This window comes from Camelus ferus, chromosome 14, assembly GCF_009834535.1.
Source record: "Camelus ferus isolate YT-003-E chromosome 14, BCGSAC_Cfer_1.0, whole genome shotgun sequence".
In the NCBI taxonomy this organism is placed as follows: domain Eukaryota; kingdom Metazoa; phylum Chordata; class Mammalia; order Artiodactyla; family Camelidae; genus Camelus; species Camelus ferus.
In genome coordinates, this window is record NC_045709.1 from 27,248,579 (window position 1) to 27,258,493 (window position 9,915).

Consider the following 9,915-nt stretch of genomic DNA (forward strand, 5'->3'; position numbering starts at 1 on the left):
CAGAAACAAAACTGAGATTTTCCTGAGCTGTAAAATAAGTAGATTTATAATAACAATTTAAAAAAAATCCCCACTTTTGGATAATCCATAAAAACCAGAAGAATTTAGATTCTTTTGAGATCCCTGAACAAGCTCTGTTCATTTCTGTTTGCCTTGAATTGTGAAACTGACCAATAGTTCAGCTAGACTGAGTGAACAGAAGTATATAAAAGAATGAGCCCTCTTCTTGGAGCATCTGCTGCTTTTTCTTACTGATTTACAAAATCCTTGATCAGCGTGGCCTCCCTGTCACATGTGGAATTAAAGGTCAAGGCTGTGAAAATATGATCTCTGTCCTGTACACTCTGAGTTTTCAGACGAAGCTGTCCTACTGGTTTCTCATTTTGCCGTATTTATCAGCGTGAACACAGGCAAGTTGTTACTTTTGCCCTGTCCCAGTGTTCCAGCCGGCAGGTGGGCACGGCCGGGGCCCTGCTGAACCCTGGCTGCGCGCCCCGCCGCACCCTGGACGGGGCGGGCTCCCGGGCCCACAGTCCCTCGGAACACTGCTGAGGCGTGGCACCCATGCAGCTTTGTTTACAGGGCAATGGTCCTGGTTACACTCTGCCTGGAATCCAGGCTCTTTTCCCAGAAGTAATGCTTTTCCAAAGGGTAGATAAATAGCCCCTCCCATTATATGGAGAGTTAGGGCGATAACCGGAGAACAGCAGGCACACGCCCTGGGCGGCGCTGAGCATACACCCCTGCGCGCAGACCGGGCACGAGGGAGGCCGAGGGCGCGGGGGACACCGGAGGGGGCGGGACGCGGCCGCCCACCGCCCTGGCCGCAGCCGAGAGCGGTGCGGTACAGCTGCGGAGGCAGAAAGAGCAGGAGGCAGATGCTTCCCAGGCTCCAGAGTCTCACACAGGAGAGGGCAAGACAGGAAAGGAAAGGGAAAGGGAGCTGCCCGAGGGGCAGGCGGGCGAGAAGCCCCAGGCACGCTTCTCGGCTGTCGGGTCGAGGCGCGATGATGGGCTAGAGGCAGAGCAGCTAATAAAACACGATCTGTTTCCTTAGAACACAGTCCAGAGAAGGGGCTGGATGTGCAGACAGTGAGCACACGAGGCAGGCTTGCACCTCAGCGCAGGTAGGAGTGCAGGACGGAGCAGCCGACGGAACCCCGACTCTGCCCCGGGCTGCGGGCTGCAGGAGACCTGTGCCCAGGAGGCCAATCGGGGTTCTGTCGTGCAAGGTGGGAGACACTTTCTCACACGTAAATGCAAAAGATAAGTACGTTCCTGGCTTCAATGAACGAGAGGAGAACACACACCCTAGGTGCAGTGGGCCTCTAGGGGTGGCTGGAGTGAAGGTGTTACCTGGGGGAAGGATGGGGGATGGGGTGGGGTGGGGAGGGCAGAGAGGAGGGTCACGGGTGCTGGGGTAAGACTACGCAGGACCAAAGGAACCTGGGGACTTTGGGGTTGGCTTTTGTGGGGCGTGGTGCATTTATAATGAAAAATCCCTGCTTTTGGATAATCCATGAAAACCAGAATAATTTAAATTCTTTTGATTCAAATGAATTTTTAAAGAGATTATTCAAATGAATTCAAATTCAAATGAATTTTTAAGGAGACCATTCTGACCACAAACAACTTCGGTCTATTTTTGGTTTAATTTAAAATTTCCTTGCATTGGAACTTTGAAAGGACTACAGAAATATTTTGTGGCTCCAGCGACCGATTTCAGTAAAACTTGATATATAAACAATAGTTGTTCATATGATCAAATTCAAATGTTTTTGTATTTTCTGCTGTAGTAATGATCCAGCCCATATGACCACAGCATCGTATTTGAATGTAGTATGTAGAACTCATAGTTTATTTTCAAATCTATGAATTGCTTTAAGAATTTTATTTATAATTTTAGTTTCTGTTGCTTCAACAAATTGAAATAACAAAAACTGCCCACCAATATCTGAAAGTGAAAGCAATCCAAGAAAGACTGCTCAATGTATTATTACTGTCAGTAGAACATAAATTATGTGAAAAAAAAAAGGCTTCATGATAGCAGCAAAATTAATGAATTGTTAAAAATAAAGGCAAGGAACGTTGTATGAAACAAATACGTCATAATTTGTTACTTTCGTGTGTGATGACTTTATTATGCATGGGAACATCTCCAGCCCGTCAACTGAACTAAGCACATGTAATTTGTTTTGTGATTGTAACACACATTTGTCGAGGTCGGAGCAGGCTGCATTTTATTTAGATGTTTGTTAGTGTCTTAGTCCGTTCAGGCTGCTGTCACAAAGTACCCAGACAGGGTGGCTTCTAAACAGCAACAATTCACTGCTCACAGTTCCGGGGACCGGGCACGGGCAATCAGGGTGTCAGCGTGGCCCGAGAGGCGGCTGTCCCGGGCGTAGACTTCCTGCTGGGTCTGCACCTGGCGGAAGGGGCTGGGGAGCTCTGGGGGGCTCTTTTATAAGGGTGCAAATGGGCATTAATCCCATCCATGAGGGTCCTGCCCCCACGACTTAATCCCTGTCCCAAGGCCCCACCCCCTAATTCATCACCCTGGGGCTTGGGATTCCAACAAGTGAATCTGGGGGTGGGGGGGTGCACATTTTCAGACCAGAGCGGTTGGTGGGGTACCTCTTGAGTACTGAGACGGAGTATGAGGCTTGAGTTTTACTCTTGCCCTGGTCCCTCCGATGTCGGGGTGAGGCTGGATGAGTGGATGCCCAGCCCTGTCGCCAGAACTGAGCTTGAGGTCAGATTCCTCAGCTTGCTTGGGGAAATTACCAGTGAGGGCGTGTGAAGAATCCACGTTGAGCTTTTCAGTGAAGAGTTTCATTCTGCTGGGGCAAGAACTAGTAGGCTTCCCCCTGCTTTTACTGCAGCATCTTGGTTCAGAGGTCAGGTCAGCTCACAGAGGTTTGAGTTTATAGGTCAACCAGGACAGCACTAATCCAGACAATGAGAACCCACACAGAGACAGTGGCTGGACACTGAGCGCCCCACGTCCGCCCCCAGCGTTCGCAGAGAGAAGTCAGACGGTGAGAGACAAGGCAGACGCAGGAATTAGGTCTCAGAGACTCGCCTTTGGAAAACAGAGTATGGGGAGACATTAATGCCCCCAGCCTTCAGAGAGGCACCCTCTCAAGACACCAGTCCCATCATGCCGCAGTACCCGGCACATAGTAGGTCCTCAACAAACAAAGGGTGAAATATATTCGTGTATGGGCATCACCTTATAGTGTAATCAGAATAACTTACTTCTGAAAAGAGCCTGACATTAGCTTGATGTAAAGGCCAAGTGAGAAACCACGTACCCAGGCCCACCTGGCTTCTCTCCAAGCAACAATGTGACAGGTGTTTTGTTTGGACCCATGATGAAGAGTCCAGTGTGTTCCTCCCAACAGTTATGCTCTTGGGAGGCCACTAGTTTCCTAAAAGAAAGACAGGAATGGGTGATGGAGCAATAGGTGATGTTTTTTCCTGCATCTTCTTGGAGTGTTTAGGTGTGGCCGCTTCATGGACACCTGTACATACTGCCTCGATCCCCTATGTAGAATGTTCCAGAATTCAAAGACAAGAGAGAGGGTTCCCCAGTTTCCAATTTGATCCTCATCAGCTCAGAGCAGCGAATGCAGAGAAAAGTTCCTCTAGATTTCCCAGCAACTGCGATGTTTCTGGCCGGAAGGATGCTCTTTAGAAAACCTTCTTTAACAGTTTTCAGAACATAATGTTCTACTTAACACACTGGCTTAGAAGTTGCCTCATCATTTGTGAATGGACTTTGCTAACTAACAAATCAGCAGAAGACTGGCAGGAAGGAGAAATCAAATTTTATTTTTTAAAAACAGCCCTGGGCCTCCCGGTATGACCAGCACTCATTAATGCTAAGTGAAGGGCAGTGGTGGAGACCAACGGAGCATCATAGGACATCACTGTAACCCAGCATCTTCAAACCAACAAGCAGCACTGGTGGCGTTACTTAAAACTCCCCGAATCAGCGTCTACCCTGGATCTGCCATGTGCACACGGCTCTCCACGGCCTGAAGCCCGTTTCCTTCAAACTGTCCTCTGCCTGGTATTTTCATTGTTGTCTTAGAAAGTTCTAGAAAAGATTCTGACAAATTCCTTTCCTTAGGAACAGGAGTCATAGTGTGACATTTTCATATGATACCAAAAAAAAAGTGCCAGAGTGAAAAATTAACCAATAAAATGGCTGGAGATCCTGGAAGTCTCATGAAATTACTGGCTGCTGGATTCCCACGGCTTTGGGGGGCTCAAAATGGTCTTGTCCCCCATCTCACGTGCCCCTCGTTGGCTACCGAGTCCTTCCTAGTTTTTTAAAACAAACCTGTTATACTAGGTCTAAAGCCAAGATGAGCATTTACTAATGAGTCTATATCCCAAAAAATAGATTTAAAAATTTAATCTTGACAGACTTTTAAATGTAACCTAAGCCCAGTAAGGGTCTCTATTAAAAAAAATATATAACATACACATCTGAACCATGCAGCTTTGGCACAGGCAGGGAAAGTGCTGATTCCCTGTGCAATTATGAGCTCCCATTCCCCTCTCTTTTGGAGAATTAACATATTATGTAAATTATTTTACAGATATGGTGCAGATGTCATTAATAAAACATGGAAGTGGGATCTGTGCCCCCAATTAGCATTTTCATTGTATTTCCAGCCGCTTTTGGCTTACCGGTTTCTCTACCGTGTGAAAAACTGCGTGGCCGTCATCAGAAGCCTTCTCTCTTTGAGACTTCCCGCCTGAGCAGGGTGTGCGCTGGAGGGCTGGCTGGGGAGGCCTGATGGAGGGGAGGGAGGGACCGAGGCACGAGAGTCTGGGGAGAGGTAGCGCCAGCCTGGCCCATCCTGGTCTCCACATGTTTCAAAACGCCTCCAGTCCACTCCACCTGTCTCCCGGGTGATGACATTCTGGGCTTGTTGATGGAAGCTCGCTAAGCAGAAGGTCAAATTTAGATATGGTACACTTTGCTCTCTTCTCATAGGTCGAGGCATTGTTTGCTGGCTGGATTCAGAATTGTCCCCACAGCGAGGTTTGACCTTCAGCGATTTGTTCTGGGGTGTTTGTTTTTGAGCAGGAGATGCAAGTTTCCTGTTTCGGGGTGAGGTTTCTGGTAACCATTAGAGAATGAGCATTCATTCTTGTGGACACTTAAAACCAGAGATACTTCTTCCTGCAAAGCAACCTGCACCTCTGTCAGTACACACATGCCCTTTTAAAGGGAAAGAGGGGTTTTTCCCAACCCCAGTAACGTGGTAATTGTCGTCAGTCCTGACAAGGCGTCACAGAGATGCGGCAATGCTGATAAGCTGCTGAGACACCATCGGAGGAAAATCACTCTGGAAGTGATGTCCCACGCATGCGTTCTGCAATTAATTTCTCAGCCTGGTGGAAACTGTGCTGCTAATGATGGAAAGGTGTGTGTTATCGGGGGGCCAAATAAGAGAGGAATTTGTATCTTTTAGCTCAGATCAACTCAGATGAAATTATGTAGATGATTTAGCAAGACAAGGCCCTGCTGTTCACCCCACTAACCAGATTAGAGCAGGAATGTGGCAGCCACTCAGGGGCTGGGCCGACGAAAGTCAGGGGGTCTGACCACCCAGCCAGTCTGCCGTGCTGACCACAGTCAGAGACAGCTCTCCTCTCCCTGACTTGGGCGGACCCAGCTCCAGAGGAAATGTGTATCTGTTTCATGTCTCGAAATTTCCACTTTGCTTGTCCATCACAGTCACCCGCTGTGACGTTGTCAGCAGCTCCCAGGTGAGGATAAAGACATGAGAGCCTCACCTGCCCACCAGGTAAGATCCAAGCAAAGACAGCGTGTGACCCCCATGCCAACACTGCCCGCCCCCAGGTCCCACAGGGCGCTGACGGCAAGCAGCGCCGGTGTGGTCCCACCCTCACACCCTCCCTGAGATGCTCCGGTTGCATTTCCTTTTCAAATATTTAACTTTAACCTCTTTAATATTTAGTAAGGCTAAAGGAATAAAAGATGAATTATTGAAGAGACTAATGTTTTTAAACTCCCCCCACAAAAGTCACAACCACGCTTCTTTGTATCAAAAACTCATTTCACAGGCATTAATTTTTTAATAAAATGCTGATTGGGAGATGAAGTAGTGTTTCTAATAAGCTCCAGCAGTCCGTGGAAGGGCGTCCTTACTTTCTTGGGCAAAGTGCAGTGTGAGTGGGGTTCTGTGGGCTCCAGGAACTGCTTGGAAGACATTGGAGGGACTAGACCCTTCATTTTTCTGCTGATTTGTAAACTGAGTGAACATTTGAGACCCTATGACATTGGAAACCTCCCCCACGAAGGGGAGGACCTGGCTCTTCAGACATAACTCAGCAGACAAAGGGGTCACCATTAGGAATTGTGTTTCCTGGGGGCAAAAGTAGAGCGAGGGGGCCCAGGGTGGTGAATTCAGGCAGAATCAGTAGGTGGGGGGCTTTGTTAATAGAGAAATCTAGTCTCCAACGGAACCCACACAGACGGTGGGGTGGGGAGGGGGCGGGGGTAGGGGATGGGGGAAGGGGCTTTGGGGGTGTCGTTGGGGGTACAAGGGAAAGGATGGTGGTTAGTTCCTTCCCTCACTTTTTTTTTGTCATACATGTAGTTTGCAATCTCATCTTGTATTTCTCTTTTAAATCTGCCACTGAGAACAGACATAATCCTCGTCTCTGTTATTACAACTGCCAGAGACTCACAGATCTTCCCGGCGGTGGAAGGGACACGGTGGAGAAGCCCCGCAGCAGACTGTTTGCAGATGAGTATTGCAGACGGAGGCATCCAAGGGAGGTAGGTGACCACCCACCCCCACCCCGGTGTTTGGAGAATATTGGCAGGCTTGAGACTAAAACACATAGTCCCTGGGAGAAATTTGCAAGGAATGGAAGAGAGGGAGAGAGAATCTGAGATTCAGAAAAAAGGCTGCATCGTTTTAACTGAGAAGCAGAGGAGTCAGTCCTTCCGGCAAGCGCTGCAGAATTTACTTTCTGCGCAGCAACACTTTATGGGGATTTATGCCTGCCCCACCACAGGGATGCATTCGCAAATGCATATGTATAAGTCTGCCCCCGCCCCCGGGGCTGGCAGCGGAGGCCGGTGTCATGTGAGGGCCCTGTTCAGGAAGTGACTGATTCCTTCCCCCCTGGGCTGAGAGGCACAGGGCCCTCGGGCGCAAGACCCGCCGCTCCCGTGGGGGAGACCCGGGCTGCACGGCTGCTCGGATCTCCTAGAGGCCCTAAGAGCCACGTGCGTGTTGTTGCAAAGACAGTGCGGGGTGCAGGGCGGTGAACACCGCATTGGCGCACCAGAGAGAGAAAAAAGACAGGGGGCTCTAAAATAAACGGGAAGGGAAGGGAACGGCTTTCAAGACATTCCATTTCAACAAGCTGTACGCACCCCTTCCATGTCTGTTCTTTTGAAGGAATGGAGATCAGCATCCAAGGTGAGGGGCGGCTGTCCTGGCAGACAGAAACCCGCGCACCCCGCCCCCAACCCAGTTTTCACTGGAGAAAATGCAAGATGGTGAAAACGCCTTTTAAAAACATCAATGCCTTCAATTTATAGGGCTTGTAAAAAGGGTCCGAAGTCAAAGCAGTAATAGCCAATGCTTTAAAACTCTCCACGTGCAAAATAAACTTACCAAGGTCTTTAAAAAACATTAGGTCAAAGGTCCAGAGAAGTGCATGTGAGCCTGCCGTTCCTGGTTTGTTTGGTACCCGTCGAGGAAGGTCTTTAAAACAACCCCCAGGTGCAGTTTTCATGACACTCTCACAGCCTGACCCACCCCCGCCTGCGAGCTTGTCGGAGACCGATTCTAGGGTTCCGCCTGATGATTGCTTTTGGTAGGTTGTGTATTTTATATTTCCTAAAGTATAACTCATGTACTTTAGAGGAAGAAAAACCCCTCAGAGTAGGGAATACAGTTAAGAGTCATCATTCATTGCGAATGCCAGTGACTGACTAGTTTTAGATTTGCTTAAAGACTTTCCAGCAGCACCATTTTACTTGAAGATTATCAAACTTTTCAATCAAATAAAAACTTTCCCCATTTTTTTAGGGGGGAATATTGGGGAGATTTTTCATACAAAAGCCCTGTTACATACAAACACACACATGTATCTTTGTTTTGTAAAATAGTTTATTTTAAAAAAAAACCTCTGGACAGACGCACAGACATAGAAAACAAACTCATGGTTACCGGGGGGTGGGGGGGGGAAATGGGGTGGGGAAGGATAAATTGGGAATTCGAGATTGGCAGATACTAACCACTGTATATAGAAGAGGTAAACAGCAAGGTCCTGCTGCCCAGCACAGGGCACTGTGTTCAGTAACTTGCAACAGCCTGCAGTGAAAAAGAACATGGAAAGGAAGATGCAGGGTGAATGAATCTCTGCGCTGTGCAGCGGAAATTAACACAACACTGTAGATCAAAACTTCAATAAAAAATTTTTTTTTTAATTAAAAGCCCCTCTGGGAAGCCTTCAGGTACATGTCTCACCTGGAGATGCCTGTTGTGGGTTTGCCACAACTCGAAAGGCCCCCGAAGTTCACAGAGGAGGAATGCTAGCTTTGTTCCCCCCGACCAGCTGTGTTTTACCGTTAGAGGCGGATACTCCCCGACAGCGCCTGCGTGTGGACTGGGATGGGGGGGGGTGACCACCTCCGCGCACCACGCCTCCTTCCTTTCCAGGTGCTTCCGACTCGCTTTCTCTGGCTCCCTTCGGGGTTTCCAGGCTACGACCGTGACTATGGTGAATGCTTCCCGGGGCTCCTGGCTGTCCTCTCACAGAAGGAAAAACAGACGGGAAGACCTTGTGGTGATCGTCTCCGTGTCCCAAGGCGGGGGGATCAGGCCGTTCCGTAAGCTTGTCTTCCTGGCCTCGCGGACACCAGGCCCAGCCACGCGCTTCGTGTCCCGGCCCGCGGTGTGAAGCAGGGGCCGGCCCCTCCGCCCCCTCCCTGGTCGTCCTGTAGCCTCACCTCTGCTACCCTCACCTGTGGCTTTTACACCGGACAGTCTCCGCCTGCATCTCCGTTCACGGAAGTTTTTCGGAAAACAGAAATGCTCGGCCTCGCCTTAGTTTTTGTATCTGGTTTCTCAGGTGTTTGTCGAAGACTACGCCCTTGCACGCATCGATCCGAGCCGCCTTCCGGATCCTAGCTTGAAGGCGAATGCCTCAGTGCATCCATCGTTTTGGCAGCTGGGGGCGCAAACAGGTTTGCTGCAGGGCTCTGCCAGAGGCCTTTCTCCGTGGTGTCGGTATGTCTGCTCTGCTCCGTCTGGAGGGAAAAGGGTGGGGGCTTTGCTTCCCTCTCCCGGGGGCTCCCACCCTCCACGGAGAAATGCCTCACTCTAGAATCGTCTTCAGGGGTATGGTTTGGGGAAAGGAAGTTATTTTGGGCAGTGGGGAGCAGACAGTAGGCGGTGCAGGAGAAAAGGGAACTTTTCGTACTGCTGGGAATTCAGCGGATACCTGGAGCCCCGGTGCCGGGAGTGCACTGCGGGGAGAACTCATCTGATAAACATGAGCTGAATGGCCACGAGGACACGGCAGGGACAGAACGCCGTCCCTTCCTGATGGCGGCGGGCACCTCATGCAGACGCTGGCACCGATGAGAGCGGACGTACTGATGCAAGTGCCCCAGGCTGGCCCCCCGTCAGGGCTGCGGGGTGCGGTGACCGGACGCAGGAAGGACCAGGGTCTCCTCCACGGGGGCGTTACCACCAGGGATATGGCGTGAACGCCACTCGCAGGCCAAACCCCACCGCGTGGCGAACTCACGATGGAGCAGCCGCAGAGCAGTGGCAGCGCTCCCCCTGCGTGGGTGGCATCCCCGCTCTGCATTATTTGATTCCCGTGAGTATTTTATGTGAGAGG

General features: G+C 50.0%; 1 long non-coding RNA gene across 1 annotated transcript; it reads left to right on the top strand.

Annotated features, from left to right (window-relative positions):
• Window positions 1–6,675: 6,675 nt before the first annotated feature.
• LOC116668496 lies at window positions 6,676–7,692 on the top strand. The gene is made up of 2 exons (XR_004325599.1): window positions 6,676–6,826; window positions 7,458–7,692. It is a non-coding gene; the product is annotated as an uncharacterized LOC116668496 (long non-coding RNA).
• Window positions 7,693–9,915: the final 2,223 nt, after the last annotated feature.